This window comes from Rattus norvegicus, chromosome 18 (genome assembly GCF_036323735.1).
Source record: "Rattus norvegicus strain BN/NHsdMcwi chromosome 18, GRCr8, whole genome shotgun sequence".
Classification (NCBI taxonomy): domain Eukaryota; kingdom Metazoa; phylum Chordata; class Mammalia; order Rodentia; family Muridae; genus Rattus; species Rattus norvegicus.
In genome coordinates this window covers 63,791,871-63,813,530 of record NC_086036.1, presented here as the reverse complement: position 1 = coordinate 63,813,530, position 21,660 = coordinate 63,791,871, and the positions used below count along the sequence as shown (strand labels likewise).

Below are 21,660 nucleotides of genomic sequence, written 5' to 3'. Positions count from 1 at the left end.
ACACTCACACACACATACATACACTCACACACACACTCACATACACACACACATACACACACATACATACACTCACACACACACAGACATACACACACACACTCACAGACATACACGCATACTCACACAGACACACACACACACAGACACACACTCAGGCCTGCACCTACTCCTTCAGCTGAGGATAATCAGCCCAGACGACAGCTGCCACTTCATCAAGGTACCCTGCGTCCTGCAGGTGGCACAGAGTGGGAACATGATAGTCCTCCCCTTCCCAGGAACCCACCCCGCCAGCACCCCTGAAGTATACGAGTCGGCGTTTATTTTCAATATAGGAAAAGATGTAAAATCATGCTCGACACTAACTCAGGATTGAGGATACAGAAAGTTCTTCCCAAAGGTCCTTGTGAAAGAAGCATCCAGAATGTTCCGCCTTGAGGGACAATGGGAGCAGGTGTCAGGGGGCCAGGGCTTCACTACAAAAGGAAATCCTAAAAGGCTGAGTTAAGATCAGGTGCCCTGCATCGCCAGCGCTCTGCCAGGAGGAAGCTTTAAAGCTGCTCGTCATGGCCACAAACAGCAGCTTTCAGCATGAAAGCCTCTACCCCCACCCCTTGGTCCTGCACACGCCAAAGATACGCCATAGGTTCCGATGTACTCGCATGAGTGTGGCCCTGGCTTTGCTATCTACCTATAGGTATGATCTCTGTCCCACCTCAAGCCTCCAAGTAGCAAACAGAGCTTTTTTCAAAGTGATGATGAATTTCAGAATTGCTAAGAGAGTGCAGAAGGTGGTCACCCTTGGAGAATACTGAATGGTTTTGGTGGTGGTGGTGGTGGTGGTGGTGGTGGTGGTGGTGGTGGTGGTGGTAGTAGTAGTAGTTTGGTTTGGTTTGGTTTGGTTTAGGGTGGTGGGTGGGGTTTAGAAACAGGATTTCTCCATGTAGATGTCCTGGAACTTACTCTGCAGACCAGCAGGCTGGCCTTGAACTCACAACGATCTGACTGCCTCTGCCTCCTCAGTGCTAGGATTAAAGTCACCACTGCCCAGCTGAGAAGACTGGATTTCGGAGTAGACACAAATGATGCCAGGGAACCACTCAAGCATCAGGAGCAGGGCTAAGTTGGGAGCATCTTTGGGTCTTCGTAAACTAATGTCCTTTGAGGTACCATTCGAAAGGGCATGAAACACAGTCAGTTTTTTCCTAGATAGACATATATACATGCACAGGCATACATACATGCATCCGTGCACAACTGAACACACATGTGCACATGAATGCATACACACATACGCATGCAGACACTACGAACAAACTCAAAGCACCTAAGAGTCAGGAGCCAATGCTCTTGGGACACTTAGTAGTGGAAACAGCACCTCGTAGACTAGAGAAGCCACAGGAAGGCCAAGAGAGTCCCATGAAAGGACTGGAGTTGTGATGGGCTCACCAGAGGGTGGGACAGTAAAAAGGCACTTCCATACCCATGCCTGCAGGGATACCGGACCCTGCACCTCTAGGCTGGCAGCCCCTGCTTAATCTGAGAGCTGAACATTCAGTGGGACAGGGGACATCCTGGTTGTTCCATTTGTAGGTGAGCCTATGACCCTTTGCAAACACCCTCGCTGGTTATGTCCACAGACGAAATAGGTTAAGAAGTTGGCTTTTTGGGGTTGGGGATTTGGCTCAGTGGTAGAGCACTTGCCTAGCAAGCGCAAGGCCCCGGGTTCGGTCCCCAGCTCCGAAAAAAAAAAAAAAAAAGAAGTTGGCTTTTCCAATATTCTAGTCATGAAGCAATGAATATGTCTAAAGTCCATTCTAAAACATGAAAAATCAAAGGAATTATTAATATGCTTGTGAACCCCTTACAAGGGCCAAATAATAGTGAGATCCCCAGTGACTGTCATGGGATGGATTCATTGCCAGGAGGTTCCCCAAATTATCTGCTGGAAACGTGTGTGCATTCTCAGGACCCTGATGAGGCTGGCCCTGCTGAGATGGCTACACTCACTTCCTTTGGCTCCGTGGTATGATGTCACAGATACAGCCCCACATGCAGGAGGCACATCGCAGGGCGTCTACCACAGTGTGTAGGGATAAATCCCTGCCAGCAACAAGCTGTGAACTCTGCTCTTCCCAGGACCACCCAAGATAGTCAGGGTCTCTCTATCCTGTCCTCAGTCTGCACAGCGGACCCAACGAGGGCTTCATAATGGTAGGGAATGGAGCCTAAAAGAAAGCCTTTCTTAGACCACCAAAAGTCTCTCCAGGCCAGATAACCCTGATTTTCATTTGCTTAAATACAGTAATCCTGAGTACCTGTAAGTCACTCTGACTAATCAGAACTCGCACTAGTTAATTCGCTAGCTAATTAGAATCTGAAGGGTACCACTGCCATTCAGGCAAACTCATTTAGAGCTAATGAAATTCCTATACAGTATTTAGGTGAAAACAGAGAGTGAGTGCATTTAAACTTCTAAGTGGCCCCTTAAATGCTCTTTTTTTTTTTTCAAATTCCCACACTTAGGAGATGAATCTCGCTGGGTTAACATTTCTGGTTCTGACCTCAGGCCAGCACCAGGTCACCAGTGCTTGCCTGCCTAAGTCTGGAATACAAATGTCCCACCACAGTTGCAAGCAGCCATCTTCAAGCCTTCTGATGAGAGACTCTACAATCCTCTCAGCCAAAGCATAGGCTGCCTGTAGCCTCTGGTCAGCATGCATCTTATAATACTCACCCAGGGGTCAATTTTTCCAATATGTATTTCCATGTTGGTACCCAACGTACTAGTGTGGCCATCATTCACAGTGCAGTTGCCACATGCAGGCCTCTCCCAGAGCATCATTGTGTGGAATCTCTCTTGGCTCCTCACAAGTAATACACCTTGACCAAACATTTCACAGAAGTGTGAGGCCAGGTGGGTAGAGTCTAAATTCTTTCCTCTCATTCTTTCCTCTCAAATACTGTCTCAAGGAGCTGGGATAGATCTGGTTCCACATCTACACATCTTCTCACCTGTTTACCCTTTTTCTGAAGGAAAAACAACTCAGCTTATGATAGGCAGTCGGCATGCAACATAAAATAGAGAAAATTGTCCTTTAAGATTGCTTTTGTTCCATCCAAGAGTACTTCATATTTGGAGAAACAAAACAAAACAAAACACAAAATGAAACAAAATCCCTGCACAGCATGGAAGACTCCAATACTGTTCGGGTTGAGCTAAGTAAGGAAACACCAAGTAGCCACCATATATAAAGAGCACAAATCCAACAATGATATATTTTTAAGAATCTCTTCTGCCTCCTTCATGATAGATAACTTCTATCCAGTCAAAGAATTCTGTCTCCAGTTCCTATACCTGGAAAACAAACAAACAAACAAACAAAAAAAGAATCCCAAGCATCTCACGTCTGACCTGACATGCCCTGGCCTGAACAAGAGCAGATCACCTGAACCATGATTTTAGAAACTGCAGCTCCCAGTGTTTCCTGGAGTGCTATGCAGCTCCTCAGAGCAGGCACATGGCAGGCAGGGATGGTATGAGTACAACCCTGATTGCACAGTTTCCCATGCCATCAGCCTCACAGGATGTGATCCTTGAAGACACAATCACTTAACTCAAGGGGGAGTCCAAGGAGGCACCAGGCTCTAAGTAGCCTCTTATTGCACTGACAAGATCTTAACAGCAAGTGACCTTGGGCCAATTGAAAAAACTCTCCGGACCTTACTTCTCCATTAAAAAAAAAAAAAGTGATCATAATACTTCCAATAAATTAATCAAATGAATCAAAGTAAATAATGCATGGAAATACCTAGCCATGGAAGTGTGGAGGGGATTCTCAATGGGGAAACTGAGGTCAGGGAGCTTGTGTGGCCATGGTGTCCGGCACAGGTTAATGATGTAATAGTGTCCACTGGGAGAATGGACCTTGGGTTGTTCATGCTACATGGGGATAGAGCGAGAAACAAGAGGCCACGTTCCTTGCACGTCTTCTCGCTGCCTCTCCTGTTAAACAGGATCACCTACCTCTCTTCCATTTGACTTTAGAGACGGAAGCAAACCAAGGCAATAAGAAACTGGCATGCCGCAGTCACTCTCGCAGAGCGAGCCACTGTCCAGAGTGACCTTCCTTGGTACCAAGTATGTAAGCTGCTGGCAACCTCGTGTGCAAACAGCCGGCTCACGAGCGCTCCGTGGAGCCTCCTCCAGTCTGAGCACAAGAGGAGGTAGGCACGATGCAGCTGGAGCATGAGGAATGCTCAGTCTTTCTCATTTCAGAGATAACACTCGACGTTCCAGCTCGTGGTCATGGCTATGCCATGAGCCATGCACATGTTATCCTCCACCCCACCCCATTTTCCAGACGAGGAAACAGAGCCCCGTGGTCTAAGATCACATCAAAAATGAGACTGAAGACTGCACCTACACAAGAATCCTTCACAACATGCCGGATGTCTTCACTGGGCTTCTGAGAAGACCGGCCGGTTTGGGCCTCCTTTGTTGCATATGTACCACATTAGTACCACACGAGTTACTTATCCTCCGATACCCTAAGATCCACAGAGAAGCCCCACTGTGTATTCACTGCCTCAAGCCTGGCAGTGCCCATTGCTACCCTCACCCCAGTCTGTCCTCTAGCTCTGCTCCTCATGCCACTCACCCTGCCTTCTGCCACTCAGCCTAGCCATGACCCAGCCATTACCTGTCAGTCTCTAGCTCAGAACCACTTGAAACGTTCCCCAGGTTTCCCAGGTCATCTCTCTGTACCCACCTCTACTAAAGCCTAACTTCCTGCACATTTAATATGCCCCTGACCAGACTTCCAGGACAGACCATTACCAACCTTGTCTCCAAGTTGACCACATTGGTTCTAAGCAAGTGTCTGAAGGAAGGGAAATGACATCATGGTTTCAAGGAGCGAAGAGGCATGAAAACATCACCTCCGAGAAAAGGGTATCAGTGCTTGTGCAAACGAATATCAACTTCAAGTCTGATCCTGAAATGTGGTGTGGACCATCTTAGACGGGGAACACAGCAGGGGCCAAGCCTTCCAGATGCCAGACTAGCCTACCGAATCACACAGGTAACCATGGCGCTCAGAAAAGTCGGCCCAGAAAAAGAACTTGGAACTATTCCCTCTTGCTAGATCAAAGCTAGATGGCAATCTCAGGGGAAGTATGGAATAATAATTTGACATGTAACTGTTTCCCCATCTCACAAGAAATTCTATCCCACGTAGGCTGCCCAGCTTGGCTCCAGGAGCAAGACAGGGCCAGATGGAACCACTCTGTGGAAAGCAAACCTTTCTACCCCCATGGCAACTTCATCCCATCCCTGCCTCCAAAGTACTTAAGAAGATACACATCTAATTGTTTTCCACAATTTTTAAGAAACCGACTTTCGGTTCCACACCCTATGCTGGGAATGTTCTCATTATAAAAACAGAAACACGAGATCATTTTTTTTTAAAGAATTTTTTTTTTAGATCATCCTTAGCACCACATTTTGGGAGTCTATTTTTAATGTTTGTGTATATTTCCTCTCGGTCTGTCTTCTGGGCGTGTGCACTGGGGGTGAGGAGGTATGATTCAAACCAGATTCTCAGCAAAGGTAAGAAAGACAGCTCAGCCTTTGCTCGTGCCTTCTCTGCTCCAAGCAAGGCTGTCTCCTGAGTGAACAAAGAAATCACCTCGTCTGTGGTCTGTTTTCCACTAGGGAAGCCTGGCTAGTGCTATGAGCCAGGACGCACGGGCCAGGAAACCCATCAGTGATGAGAACCCACCCTTCGAGGGTCCTCTTCCCCTTGTCTGGCTATGTAGTCGATTATCACAATCTCTGTGTTGATTGTAAACCCAAGACAACACAGTAAATGAGTAGACTCAGGAAATCGCCTGTCGGGGTTGGGGATTTAGCTCAGTGGTAGAGCACTTGCCTAGCAAGCGCAAGGCCCTGGGTTTGGTCCCCAGCTCCGGGGGGGGGGGGGGGGGGGAGAATCGCCTGTCATACCAGAACACGAGCCCAGTGAGCTTAGAACGTGAGTCAGAATTCCAGGAAATAATCAAGGGCTTAGTCTGCTTTGAAAAGGTAGAAAAGCAAAAATTTGTTCACCTTAACTGTCTCCACTTTGAACTTTTCCTGCTAACAGAGGATGTCTACAGAAAAAGAAAAAGAAAAAGAAAAAGAAAAAGAAAAAACCTTCATAAGGTGATTTCTAGAACATTCACAAATCTAATTGTATCTCACGACTTGATGGATTTGCTCTAAATGTATAAACAATACTTAGCTCACCCACAATTGACATAGAGATTTAAGTCTGAGAGAGTAGAAAAGGAAGGCAAGACTCGGTCTAGAAGAGAATTGCTTCTCCTGACCTCTAGAAAGTAGTTTACTTTGTGGGGGGAAGGGGGAAAGTAAGAATTAAACGTAGAGATCGGCAGTGGAGCTCAGTGGGAGAGGGCTTCTTAGCATGGATGAAGTCATAACTTCAATTCCAATCCTGGGGGGAAGATTAATATAAGTTGAAACCTAGCCCTGGGAGGGGGTGGTGAGAGCATTGACTGGCATGTCCCCAAGCCTGTTCCTGTCACCTCTGTGGCTGTACTTTACCCCGTCCATTAGAACCTGTTTGCATTGAGGCCTGACCTAACCCACAGTGACAGAGGTGAGATGGCCTTGTACTCACCCCTGGCAGCCACCTAGGCACCAGCAGACAGACAGAAGTCCATGATTGGCTCGACCTCGGCACCAAAGCTTCACCAAGCCCTGGGAGCCTTGAGGACCTTCTCTGTGCCCATACCAAACAAGGTCTCTAGCTCCCATGCCCGCTTGTCTGTGTAAAGAGCAATAATGAACTGCTGTGGACAATGGATGGGGCAGTGAATTGTCCGCTCTCAAGAGCTCTCTAGGAAGAGGTAACTCCCAGAATCTATCATAGGATACCACAGACAAGACAAAGCACGGTTGAAAAGCCACCACACAAGGCAGGACACCCGACCAAAGGCCAGGATGGCACATACATCAAGGTTTCAGGCAGGGAAACCACAGAGACCCTGGGATAGGAACTATTTGTAAGGAACTTTAAAGGAAGGCAGCGGGGCTCCCGGGTGGAACACACACGGGGTATATGCTGTGAAGAGTGGATTTAATCAAAGACTGGATGTCAGGGGGTTAGAGGTGCCAAATGTGAGACCTGAATCACTAGGCAGGTGGAATTGGCAGTGATCAGGATGAGACAGTGAGAGACAGAAGGACAGCAGGGAGAAGACAAGGGGACATTAGAGAACAACCGGGACTCCAGGGGACACTGATGGATCAGACAGAGGTCAAATGGGGCCACCATATGGTTTGAATAATTTTTGCGTCTTCCTTCCTTCCTTCCCTCTTTCCTTCCTTCCCTCTTTCCTTTCTTCCTTTTTCTGCAGTGCTGGGGACCAGACCTCGGGTCTTGTTCATTTGTGGCAAGCACGTTACCTCTGAGCCACACCCACCCCAGCTCCTGTTTGTGGACCCCGGCTCAGACACTTGGAAATGAAACTACCCAGCAGGCATCCTGGGGTAAGAGCCCTGAGACTGGAAACCGGGCTTATGTAAAAACATAACCACTCCAAGCTACAACTAAAGGATTCTGCCTCTGTCTAGAATATCTCCACACACAAATAAAGTGGGGCCCCTGTTTCCTCCTGGCCCTGGCACCCACTGTGCCTCGCAGGCAGGGTTCAGTTGGCCTGCCACGCTGCCGAGGGAGACCCAATACCCAAAGATTGCTTTGCCTAGACAATGTTCTCTTAAATGACACTCAGAGTGACAACCAGGTCCTCGAAGGAATATGCTTCAAGAAAGAGGGTGCTAAATTCTCTAGCCTGCTTTCAAGAGTAGTTCTTAAATTCTTTCCTGGCCTTTATGGGACATCCCTCTCCAGCACCTCCAGGAGGAAGAAGAACCCCCCCACCCCCCCCACCCCGGATGTCTTGCCATATCCTAGCAACAGTAAACAAGAAAGTGAGCCTGGTGGATCCCAATGGCTGCCATGTCTTCTGATGTCAGGCAGTAGACTTGAAGGGTAGACGAAACAACAAGTTATCTATTAAGGCACCCATACCCAGTTTCTAAGCAAATACAGAGTGTGTTTCGTCTGCGGTGTCCTGCGAGGCAGACCCCTTCATCAGAGGAGTCTTCCCCACCCCGCCAAGCCCTCCGCCAACTCACGATGGGTAACTATGTGGAAAGCCCTCTGCAGAAGTTACTCAGCATGTATTGATCATGCGAACCAATCACCAGAGATCAGAGAGTACTCCGTTTGCCACCTGAACTATTGACCAGTGACCTCGAGCCCTTTTAGCAGAAGCACCTGTCCTTGCTGCTCTCCTGGGAAACTGAGAGGGGCTGACCCAAGGTGACCCAAGGAAAGCCATCAGACATGCCAGCCCTCGAACTTTATTACCAGCCTCAAGAGACAGGAGGGAGTCTGCTCTCACCCTACCAGCACTGAAAGCTTCAGAGGCAGCTTCATGCAGCTTCAGGAGCCCAGTCACCAGAGGCAACAATTCCTGGGGCTTCACGGTAGAGAGCAGGAAACCGTGGCCACAGAATAGCAGTGTTCACACCTGGAACACAGGAAGGGGCTTGGGATGCTTGGCAACAGAAGTCCATGAGGAAGACAGCCTCATACACAGCAGGGTGAGCAGGGGATAGATGCAACAGCTAGCAGTGCAAACTCTTCCAGGGCTGCACCAGGGACCAGGGCCACGCAGCAGCCAGCAGGGACAGAGGACAGAAGCAGTGTTTGCCAAAGGGAGAGAAACGGAGCTGAAGGCTACTTGTATCTCCATGGCTGAACGCACTGTACCCGGTCAGAAGCCAAAAATGTGTTGGGGGACTGGGGGTGGTCGGGGGAAGAGGCTAGACTGTGGACGGAAGTCAGTGGGAAGCAAACCCAGGAAGGGGCTGTGCTGCCCAGCTCCCACTCCACAGCCAACATCAGGATAAGTTCGTGTTTGTCCGACATTTTCTGAGGCCCTTGAAGAGCTCCCCCCAGAAAACTCTCTTTTAATATGGAAAGGAAAGGAAAGGAAAGGAAAGGGAAGGGAAGGGAAGGGAAGGGAAGGGAAGGGAAGGGAAGGGAAGGGAAGGGAAGGGAAGGGAAGAAGGGAAGGGAAGGGAAGGGAAGAAGGGAAGGGAAGGGAAGGGAAGGGAAGGGAAGGGAAGGGAAGGGAAGGGAAGGGAAGGGAAGGGAAGGGAAGAAGGGAAGGGAAGGGAAGGGAAGGGAAGGGAAGGGAAGGGAAGGGAAGGAAAGGAAAGGAAAGGAAAGGAAAGGAAAAAGGAAAGGAAAGGAAAGGAAAGGAAAGGAAAGGAAAGGAAAGGAAAGGAAAGGAAAGGAAAGGAAAGGAAAGGAAAGGAAAGGGTTTCACAGTTTGGCTCCTTTACTCTCCTTGGTTTGACCATGTATACTTTCAAATTCAATTTCAAGCGTTTCGCCCTAGCCTCTCAAAATCGCATAGACTATGTGTCTGTCTCTGCCGCCAACTGCAGTTCCTCAGACTTGATGGCCCTCAAGAAACTGCCTGTTGTGTGGCTTGGACAGTACCGAGAGATTGCCTTCCAATTTGGTTTTGCACATTAAAAAAAAAAAAAAAAAACACTGAATTCTACTCCCAGCCTAAAAGGGTACATTGTAGAAGGAATGAATCTATTAATTACACTTCTATGTGCACGTCATGAATTATTTGCTCCATAAAGCCAAGGAACACAAAATTAGATGTTGTCCGTGAAAAGCTTTAAAAAGTTACAAATCTTTTGCAAGCAGAGAGCACTGTCGTTCCCACATGAAAGTGGCCGATCTGGCTTCCTTGTGTGAACCATGTAGGGTAGGAAATTTCACCAGTTTTGAGAATGTGAACACACAGAAAGTCTTAGGCATAACCAAAGTAACTTCTAGAGTGAATGTGTCCTCCCAAAGGCTTGGTCCCCAGAGTGGCAGGATTGGGACACAGCACGGCCTTCTGCACAAGCGGCGTCTTTAGGTCTTGGTGGCCTTTCCCTCGAAGGTGATGGCCAGATCACATAGTCTTTGCCTGCACTCTCTGGTTAGGACGTGAGCTGTTTTGTTCTGCCACACAATTCCTTACCATGATGCTCTGATTTTCCACAGACCCCAAACCAATGAGACTAGAATGTCTAAAGCCCTGGGCCAGAGCCACTCTTTTCTCTTTATGGGCTAATTATCACCGAGGTTTGCCCCAGTACAGGAGCTGGCCAGCACGGGATTGTTTTTCTTTGTCAGTCCTGATGTGGTTTTTTTTTTTTTTTGGGGGGGGGGTGTGATGGGAAGAGCCACATCTAAACCAGTCCTGTGTTTCTGTAGCCGCACACCATGACACAATATGAACAATGACCTTAGTGAGCGCAAGCCATGGTCGATGTTGACCAAACACGCACCCCTTGTCCTTGTTTAGTTTCCCAACAAAATCCCTCACCCTGTGCATCTTTGAGAATTGACCCACCCTTTGGCCTGTGGCATTTATCAACTACAAAACCTGCATGGACCCCTCCACGCCTGGTCTATCCTAGGAAGACTTTGCCCCTTCAATATCCCCAATGCTAGACTACCTCCCACTTGTCTTGAGCATGAATATCCGTGTGTCTCGAGGTTAATTCTCTTGCATCTTTCCCATGGTGCATATTCCATGGAGCCAGTGAAAGAAGCTTCTCTCTATGCTTCGTGCACATTGAACACACAGACTTAAGGCACCACATTAAAACCCCCCAGTCTCATAAGCTAAAGCAGGGTCGATGCTGCAAACGCAGGTAAATAGCCCTGATGGCTTGATGACTATTTCTTTGGGTCAACAATGCGCTAGCTTTTCATGTCACCTAAGCTGCTGCCTCACCTTGTGCCCCTCTAAACAAAACCTGGGAAAGGGGTCCTTAAGTATCCATGAGGTAAATCAGTGAGAGCAAATCAATGAAGTATGGATTTCAGTTGTTGGCACATGAAACCTGGGAGTGCAGCTCAGTGCTCTACGTAGCTTAGCAGAGACCAAGAATTTGTTCTCCACAAAGAAAGAAAGAAAGAAAGAAAGAAAGAAAGAAAGAAAGAAAATAATGAAGGAAGAAAGGAAAGGAAGGAAGGAAGGAAGGAAAGAAAGAGAAAGAAAGAATAATGAAGGAAGGAAGGAAAGGAAAGGAAGGAAGGAAAAAAGAAAGAAAAAAAAAGAAAGAATAATGAAGGAAGGAAAGGAAGGAAGGAACCTAACAGAAATAAGAAATAATTTAAACTTAAACTCAGGAGCTGTAAGCACTGACATACGTCTATGACACCCACACAAGACACCCACATCATCCTTCCCCTACATCAAGTCACATCCCTGGCCTGAGCATTTATTTCTATCGTACTGCACTTCCCCACTGCGGGCCTAATGACCTCCTGAAGCCACGGTTCTCAACTGGTGTGGGCCACAACCCCTTTGTAGGTCAAACGACCTTTCCACAGGAATTGAATAACAGACATCCCGCCTATCAGAAATTTGCATGGCGATTCCTACCAGAAGCAAAGCCACAGGGAGGAAGTAATTGTATGGTTGGGAGTCGCCACAGCATGGGGAGCTGTATTAAAGGGTCCGAGCACTGGGGTGCATGAGGACCGCTATCCTCGAGGCTCCGGCTCTCAATACTGCCACACGGGGGATTATACTTCAACATGTGACCAGGGAGGTGGGAGATGCCATCGAGGGACACAGTTAGAGCACAACCTTTAGCCCTTCTTAACATCTCCCTGCATTATCCAAAGTCTGCAGAAAGCCTCCCCTTTCTCCTGTGTGGGGCTGTGACTACAGTGTGCACATCTGCCGTCTATCACCTGGGGACAGTGATATTTGCAGTCCTGGTACCTAGTGCTTGGGCAGAATATGAGTTCTAGAAAAAAGAGAGAAGAGGATTGAAGATGGCCGGACTGAGGAAGCACCCACACTTCACTAGCTCTGGACCTAGTGGCCTTGGTCTTCTCCACGTACAGTGCTTTTCTGAGACTAGACTTGGTTATAAGCCAGCTCATGAGCCTGCCCTGAGTTGCCGACTGCTTCTTATACCATATTCCATTTTCCTCTTCTTCTCTCAGTCCCCAAAGAGCAGGAACTGGGCCTCTGAACACATTCCAGTTCTGGGCAGTCACTTCGCAAACACCTCATATCTGACTTCCATTTAGGCAGCAATGTGCACGGTAGCGAGCCTCTCCCAACTGGTTGCACACACCCTACCTTATTTGGCCCTTCCAAAACGTAAGTAACGGGCAAATGGTTGTGTTGGAGAACCACAAAGTAAGGTATGGCACCTAGAAACTCACTGGAGTCACAAAACCTCCAAGCCCATGCCCGAGCAGGGCAAGAGCCCTAGGACGATGGTTAGAGGTGCAGCAGGTGAGAGAAAAGCCCAGTGGTGGGACCCATGGGGATCCCAGAAACAGGTCTGCCTACATCTCCACCTGCGCTGGGAGCAGTTTACCCCAGGACTTATGCTCATCCCCCTGTCACAGCTCAGCTTCCTCAATGGATCAGGCAGGGACAGCCTCGTCCATCAGGACAGGGCCCTTCCTCAGTGACTGAAGTGTGCCCAGATCTTAAAAATGGGATACACACACTTTATTATAGCAGTTACACAAGGGAAGACATTACAGACAAGACACTGAGAGGTCCATTAAATAACTCCACCCCGCCTTTATCAGAAACAAATAACACAGTTTTCCTTCACTAAACATATTATGTAGAGCTAATTATAACTATGTAATTACAATTACTATTATAGCCAGCTGGGGCTACATTTACTATTGTTATGATGAGACGCCATGACCAAAAGCAACTCAGGGAGGAAAGGGTTTATTTGACTTACGCTTACACATCCCTGTTCATCACTGAAGGAAGCCAGGACAGGAACTCACACAGGGCAGGAACCTGAAGGCAGGGGCTGATGCAGAGGCCATGGAGGGGTGCTGCTTACTGGCTTGCTCCCTTGGCTTGCTGAGCCTGCTTTTTAAAGAATGTACAACCACCAGCTCAGGGAAAACACAATTTACCATGAGCTGAGCCCTCCCCCATTGATCACTAATTAGGAAAATGCCCTAGAGATGGATCTCAATTTTTTAAAAAAAAATTTTTCAGTTGAGGTTCCCTCGATTCAGATGACTCTAGCCTGTGTCAAGTTGACATAAAACTAGCCAGATCACTGTATAGGTACAATATCATCCACTCTGCCCAGTACCCATGGTAACAAATATGTACCTCAGGAAGGATTTGGCCCTCATTGAGCCTCCAGACATACAGAAGAACCCACCCTAAGGCCCAACACTAAGACAGATGGGACAGAGTGCCTCCAGGAGCAGCCAGCCGCTCTAGCTGCATTGCAGTCTGTCCTTACCATCTCTCTACTCCCTTGAACACTTCTGTGAAGGCTTCACAGGAAACAGAAACTGCTTGCACAGTCCCATGGACCCTGCCCACTGTCTCCCAGGCAGCAGGGCATACTGAGTCATGCCCTCAGCACGCACTCACAGAACAGATGAATGCCTTACACCGTGCAGGCGCCTAGGAAAATAGCTGCAACACTAATTACAAGCAGCCCTGGGCTGCTGATGTCTTCCTGAACTCCTGTATCCTTCCGCCGTTGAAACAGTTGCCACTCTGGCTGTTTCTAACCTCTTGATGAATGCCAGCTTGGATGAAGCAGAGCCCGCTAAAATGACTTTCATTTCTCTCAAGATTTGGGAGCAAACAGTTTGGCAGACAAGGCATTGTGGAGCCGACAGGTCTGGAAGGGTTGAGACGTTTGTCGAACACCGAGTACAAGCATGCAGAGCATGGCGTGTCTTGACAGAGGACATAGACATTTAAGAAGCAAGCTTCAATTGATACCGTCAACTGCATTCTAAGTCTATATCCTTGGAGGGGGACACGAGCACACTGGATCTATTGCTCTCAAAATGTGGTCAAAGAAAACTGACTGTGTAAGGTCAATGTTATGCGAGCAGTCGGATGCTGACCCATGTCCTCTCCTGACCCCCATTTCTCTACTGTGACTCCAAATCTCCAAATACATGCTGAGAGAGAGAGAGAGAGGGGAGAGAGAGAGAGAGAGAGAGAGAGAGGAGAATAAAAAAGACCAAGAGCAGCCTCCTGCCATGAAATTCTGTAATTGCTCATACATGTACATGACAGATAGATAGATGATAGACAGATAATAGATATATGATAGATCGATTGATAGATGGCTAGATGATAGATTAATTGATAGATTATAGATAAATGTGATAAATCAATTGATTGATAGATGATAATGGATAAATGATACATTAATTGATAGATGACAGATACATAGATAATGGATAGATAGATAGACAGATAAATAAATTATAAATTATTGGGCTGTTAATGTGCCCTTAATCTAGCTAAGGAAAATTAACTTCATATTTAAAACACCAATTACATTTGCCCTTAACAACTATAACAAACAGCTGGTTTCCTTATAACTCAAATGATACAAACCAAGACTTTTAATACTAAGAACTAGGAGTAGAAACATTAAAATTGTATTATTTCACTGTCAAGCATCCGAAGACGTTGGCACTGATGGTCGGTGTTAATATGGCACAGTCACCCTGTAGCTCCTGTATCTGCAAGGGTGTGAGCTGTCCCACCCACTCTCAGAACCAACTGGCCGACTTCTGGAAGACCCTCGAAAACTCTCATATCCATCAACTCTCCTTTTAGAAAACTCTTTGACATCTGTATGTTATACGGAAATGTTTAAGGCAGATGTAATAGCTCAGGTCTATAATCCCAGCACTCAGGAGGCTAAGGCAGGAGGAGTTCCATGAAACTGAGCCCAACCTGGCCTACAATAGTAAGTTCAAGGCCAGCCTGGGCTACAGAGTGGGATCCTTTACTTTCAATAATTTCTTCAGTAAAACATTATCTATAATGGAGAAGACCAGTATCGGTCTCAGTACCCTAAAACAGTTCTTTAAAAATAGCAACAAAACTACAGAGGAGGGGCTGGAAGGATGACTCAGCAGTTAAGAGCAAATACTGCTCTTCAAAGGCCCTGAGTTCAGTTTCCAACGCCCAAATGGGTTGGCCCACAACCTCCTGTAACTCCATCTTGAAGGAATCATCTATGACCTTCTGGCTTCCAAGGGCACCAACACCCACAGGAACATACTCTCACACAGATACACATATACAATATTAGTAGTAATTTTCTAAAAATTCATAAAGGTGAACACTATATACAATGCTAATAAAAATATAGAAATATTTCAGAACAATATATAAGTCACATTTGAAAATGTTTTAAAAGAAAGATATAAACAAATTTTATATATGATTTTGCAGTCGATCAATAAGATTCTATATGTAAGTTTACATCAAGTTAATAAACTGAACAGAATCAACGAAACTGTTTATACTGACCAACTCTAGAGATGGTGGAATCGTAGGCAATTTCAGTCAGTTTTACTTTTCTTCTTTCTCTCTGTACTTTCTATTTTCAGTAGCAAATGAACAGAGAAGGGAAAAAAAATCTTATTTCTACCCAGATACTGACAAATACAGCTACTCTATAAGAGGCTTAAGTTCTAAGAGCTCACCGTGTTGGGGATATAAGATAGAGGTTAGACCAGGATAGTCACTGAGAGAGCTCCTCTCCCCACCCAGAACCTTCCAGACCATCCTGTGGACCAGCCCGATAAAAGTTCCAACACGTCTTGCAATGAATGAGTGGGTGCCATGGTGCGAATTCACAAAGGAATGACACACAGTCCGTACACCAGGCCCCAAGAAATGTCTGCTAGATATGAGCTTAGAAGCTACCCTTTGCTATCCCGAGGTCATGAGAACACCTCCAAACACGGCAAGGGCTGTTCAGTCAGGCCCAACTTCATATGTACATCTCTTGTGAGCTTAGCTCTTCCTATAATCTCAAACCTTCATGGACTCTGTGTTGGTCCAAGATACACAAGTATTTACAGGGCGTATATGCAAATCTCTGTGTCTGGCTAATTAACTGATGCCCTGTGGTGCCCAGTACAGACTCTTCATTCTCTCTCTCTTTCTCTCTCTCTCTCTCTCTCTCTCTCTCTCTCACACACACACACACACACACACACACACACACACACACACACACACACCTCAATCACGTTCACATTCTTCGAATGTGAGCCAAAGGGAAAAGTATTCCAAGATCCTTCTACATAAATAGACACTTTGAAGTTTTCCAGCCTCCCCTCAACCCCACATGCCCTTCTGCGAGCCTGTTTCATCCCTAGAAAGTGGTCAGTCAAGTTCCTCCAGACCACTCTAGAAAGAGGAATGGGCAGTTTTGAAGGGCATGGAAAAGCCCTCCGCTGGTTTGAGCCTTGCCTTCCTGTCAAGGAACTGAAGGTGCCACTTCTCGTCCCATTCTCAGAACTGAGGCTCTCTCCACAGACCAGACAGCAGAGAGCAGAATCAGAACAAGGAGGGTGCGAAGGGAATATGGAAGTAGAAGAACAGACAGGAGGACCCTGGGCATGCTGCTAGCAAGCAAGAATCCCACTGGGGCCTACCCAGAGTCCAGCAGAAAAATGGCAAGGCATTCCTTCTCAAGCTCATATGGCCTCTGATGAAGAATGTGTGGCCTGCCTGGGTAGCCCTTTTTCAAAGTGTCAAAGCCACAGATCTCTTAGCCAGATGGCCCGAGCTGTTCAGGATTCCACTTTTTTATTTACATGTTTACATGACTTTGGATAACTTCTTTTTTTTTTTTTTTTTTAGTTCTTTTTTTCGGAGCTGGGGACCGAACCCAGGGCCTTACGCTTCCTAGGTAAGCGCTCTACCACTGAGCTAAACCCCCAGCCCCTGGATAACTTCTTGACTTGCATCAGTGTCTGTCACAGAGCTGCTGTGGAGATCAATATCAGCTTATAGATGCACAGCACTAAGAAGAGGACCCAGCAGAGCACATAAGTGAAATTCCTACCATAGCCATCTGACCAAGTGCCGGGGTCCAAGCAGGTCGGACCAGGTTCAAGGAGTCCTTCAGAAAGAGGCCCTCTGGCTTTGGCCTTAGACAGACAGTGAGCTTTTACTGCAGAAATTGCTGCCCTAAGTCTCCACACAGGTTGCCAGTCCCTGAGGCACAGGCAATAGAAACAACACTGACTTGTGCCTGCCCCAACAACTGCCTATATCTGGAGCGAAGTGGCCGGCAAGCACACAGGAACCAGCACCGTTGGCAGGAAGCCTACATTCTGCAAACACCAAGAGCAGGAAGTCCACTCACACCAAAGGGTCCCCCACCACGCCCCGTGAGAAGGAAGGGCCAGCCAGAGGGGATGGGATGGGTTATTTCCTTTTCCAAGTAAGGCTTTGAAGAGTCGCTGCAGGGTGGCTAGAAACAGGGTGGCTAAGGGCGCACACATGTTTCTCACACCCACCCGATTCCTGACCTTAATGTCACTTAATAAGCCAGGCCCAGAGTCCTATCTGCAAGGAGAATTGCAAATCACTTGGCCGGGGCTCCGCATATGAGGTGGCTTTGTAATATGAGCAGTGTGTCCACTAACTAGAGCAAGACCATTAGGTCCATTACACCTGTCACTCTGCCAGCTGAGTCGCCAAACTGCCATGATAAAAGTACATTATGCCCAAGGAGTGCCACCCAGCCCCCTTCCAGGCAGCACATACTCATCCGCTGCCCAGAGAACGCCACTGTAAACAGCTTGAAACTTGACTGTAGATTACCTCGGGCTCTTAGCAGATACAAATGTTTCCCTTTCGTGGGAGGCTGGGAGGAGGAATGTGGGTATGGGGCAGAAGACCAAGATGGGGACAGAGGTGGGCGGTCTTGTAAAAAAATAATAATAATAATAAAAGGGAGGTGGGGAGCAGATATTTGGTAAGTGGATTCTATCATAAAGCCCAAAATAAAAGTGAGAGACACACCCTTTTCACCTCTAAGCCAGGTCCCAGCGCTGCAGGCAGCAGGCAGAGGCCTCTGTGCAGCTGTACTCCCACCAGGCCCCAAGAAAAGCACACAGCAGCTGAGCTGCTCAGTGGGTTTGCAGTGCAAGCCTGTTGCAGACAGCAGTAATTTATTTATCCCTGTCATGGAACATTAACAATCTGTCTGGAGCTTGGCAAGCACCAACTTGCACTGTCATATAAACTGTCTGACAAACCTAAAAGTTTCATAAATGCCTCTCTTTTCCCAGCAGACAACAAAACACGGTTCTTTTTTAAAAGTTGTCATCTTCGCTGTTTCTTTTTCTCTCTTCCTCTTCCAAAAACTAAGGAAGGGAGGGAAAAGAAACCGAGAGAAAACTAGCAACGAAAAGAACCTATGCGGTCACACGTGATCTGTCAGTGATCTCAGCCACTTCCCTATTCTCCCGTATCAAGTAAATGAATGAATGGGGTGGGGGCGATGTGGGGTCAGCTGTGAGGCTACTGGGGTACTGAAGCAAAATCTGCAAAACAAAAATACAGTCATTAAAAATTAATAAAGGGTGTGGATATCCAGCCCCCACCTCGTTCCACTCATGGGAATTAGAGCCAGACATTCTGCGTCCTCATTAAGTGAATGCTGGCAGGCTGTCAGGGTTTTAGTGGGTTCTGGGAATGCCAATATATTAACCAGAAGACTTTTTGCATACCCTTTAGAGTTTTTATTCTAGAAAAGTCAACCATTTGGCACAGTAGAGCCTTATTTTTGTCCAGGAAAGCTCTCGGCTGCCAATCAAAGGAGAAATTACAGCTACACTCTTCAGAATTTCCAAGACCCAGCTGAAAAACAAGCTTGGTAGAGAGAGAAGTCCTCAAAAAAAAATCCTAAAAAGGTCACAGTATCATTTTTAGTGGGAATTCAAAGAAAAGCAATCTATCTTTAAATCAAATGGATACATAACAATACAGACATTATTCTCAAGTCTTCCTGTAACAGAGGAAAACCAATGTTAATTGGAAATTTGAAGCCAATATATCTACATCTGTGAACAGTCCAGGCAGTTGCTTATTTCCTTTTCTTGTCCAACATGAACATGAGCAATGCACACATGTAACATGAGCACATGTGCACACCCACACACAATCCCCCCCAAAAGTGGCAGGTGCTGGGGTTATAAAATTCAAATAGTATGCAGATTTCTACCCATATTTGTGTGTGGGCTGTGTGTGTGTGTTTATGTGTTTATGGGTATGCATATGTATGTGCAGGCCAGAGATCAACATCAGGTCTTTTTTCAATCTCTCTCCATCGTATGTTTTGAGTCAGGGTCTCTCACTGAATCTAAGAGTTCCCCCAATTCAGCCAGACTGGCTGGCTAGCAAGTTCCAAGTATCTGCCCAGCTCTATATCTTCAGCACTGGCTTCTACATGGGCACCAGGGATGTTGAACCGGTCCCTATACTTGCATGCCAAGCATCTTACGGACTAAGCCATCTCCGCACGTCCCTATTTTCTTAGGTTAAAACTCATATGCCACTTCTCATGTACCCTCAAAATATAGGTCAAGATGCATTTCCTATCTAACAGCCCATGTTGGCAGTAAGTGACTCTGACATCAGAGAAATAATGCCTTCTGGGAGATTTTTCTCCAAAAGGAAAGGACTGAAGAAGCAGGGGACAAGCGCTCCGAGGAGAGATGGATGGACCAAGGAAGGAAAGGAAGACAGGGATGCTGCAATTTGCCACCATTAACAGGTAATGCATGTGTCCGCATGAATAGTGTTGAATATCTAACATTTTCCAGGCTTTCACAGCTGTTCCTTTCTGAGTGTCCCCTGTCAATTCTGACCCCCCCCTCCCAAAAAAGACACATATCCCAGAGGCTCCATACTCCCAAATTCAGAAGAAAGAAGAGGAAACTTGACCAGGATTTCTATAGATTTAACCAGTCTATACACTTGCATGTATTCCTCCCCAGAATCCTATGGGCTTTGGCTTTATATGATAACAGGACAGCCCTGCATACTATTTTAAAGTGGTTGACTTAATGTGGGGTACATGCACTGGGATCCAGAGTTTGGGGTCTTTCCTTGCCAGCCAGCCAGAAGCATAGGCATTATACCCGCAAGGCATAAAAGTCATCCTCTCTAGGTTCCTGCAAAGCTAGGATTCAACTCCTCCAGCAACCTGGATAAAAAACAGAAAGTGACCCATGAGCCACAGGGCTCCTCTGCCAGGCTGTTAAGTCAAGCAAGACTACAGCACAGCCCCAAACTGTAAACACCTCTGCAGACAGGTCCTTGCTCTAACCGCGCCTGGCAAGAGAATTATCCTTGGAACAGTCCGAGGTTGGGGGAAATGCTAGGGGCGTGAGAATAAGCATTCGCCTGTGGATGTATATATCCTAATGGGCAGGGGTGGAGAAAGAACTGTTGAACCTGAAACGATGTGCCAACAGATTGCCACAAAATCCCGTCAGAAGCAGCTGGCCCTGGCAGGATTCCACTGCAGGATCATGGTCATGAAAACCAAGCACCCAAGAGGATTCAAGAGATAGCCTTAAATACCTGTGGGCAAGAGGCCCTCCAACACAAATGCAAACTTACAGGAACTGAGGCCGTAGACAAGGGCAGCGAACTCTTCCAGTGGTTAAGAGCGGAACGCTAAGAAACTAGAGAGGTTTGTCGTTTTAACAAGGGGAACAGTACCTACAAATCAGTAAATCTGTGGCATTTACAGTCCTAGCTCTAATTCTTAACTGTATTCTACATTAATCGAAAAGTTAATCTGTTAAAGAATTAAGCTATCGCTGGGATGACAGAAAACCAATATTAAAATTCACATATAGGTAATAGTCTGACCCATTATTGTCCACATAATGACTCAAGTTTGGTATTGTTTCTCTACTGAACACATATTCTATATTCCAAAAAGAATGTGCAAAGGCAAATGTATGATGCCAGTAAGCTGAATTTAAACCATAGGGAAAGACTGTCAATTTCTTTCATCCAAAATGAGGCCCAGGCTTGGGGTGTGCTCACTTCATAGAACCTTCCATGAAATCCAATACACTGTCCTGAAGGTCCAGAGTGAGAGGGTAAGGTTTGGGTGCACCCAATAGAAACCAACAGAAAGAGGCATTCTAAGGTGGGCCTAGCAATGCTAGCCCTACATAGCCCCTTACTTTTTGTACCAGGTGCTAGGAAAGCCAGGGTATCAGCATGCCAGGAAAACCAACTGCCACTAAAAGCTACCTCCCCACTCCAGCACTCTGAAGATCCAGCAGGGTTCCCGTCTCTACCCTTCACATCCCACAATGCCTAACCCACAAAAACCCACTATTACGTTCGGTCCCCAGCTCCAAAAAAAAAAAAAAAAAAAAAAAAAAAAAAAAAAAAAAAAAAAAAAAAAAAACACTATTACATATCACAGTCATAATTAACTCTAACTTTTAGTGAGGAGTTCAGGGATGGCAATATGGCAAAATAAATAAATAACAATGAAGAAGAGGAGGAGGTGGAGGAAGGAAAAAGAAGAAGAAGGAGGAGGAGAAGAAGGAGAAGGAGAAGGAGGAGGAGAAGGAGAAGGAGAAGGAGAAGGAGAAGGAGAAGGAGAAGGAGAAGGAGACGACGATAGCTCAGAGGAAAAGAAAAGCCAATCAAAATAATCCGTTCTAGCTCATTAAGAGA

At 46.6% G+C, this 21,660-nt stretch overlaps 1 protein-coding gene and 1 long non-coding RNA gene across 15 annotated transcripts in view; one reads left to right on the top strand and one right to left on the bottom strand.

Moving 5' to 3' along the window:
- The window catches only part of Ldlrad4 (low density lipoprotein receptor class A domain containing 4), a 329,078-nt gene that overhangs the window by 304,636 nt on the left and 2,782 nt on the right, over positions 1–21,660 (bottom strand). The window lies entirely within an intron of this gene.
- LOC134482959 (uncharacterized) lies at positions 7,987–21,503 on the top strand. The gene is made up of 2 exons (XR_010059728.1): positions 7,987–8,677; positions 16,801–21,503. It is a non-coding gene; the product is annotated as an uncharacterized LOC134482959 (long non-coding RNA).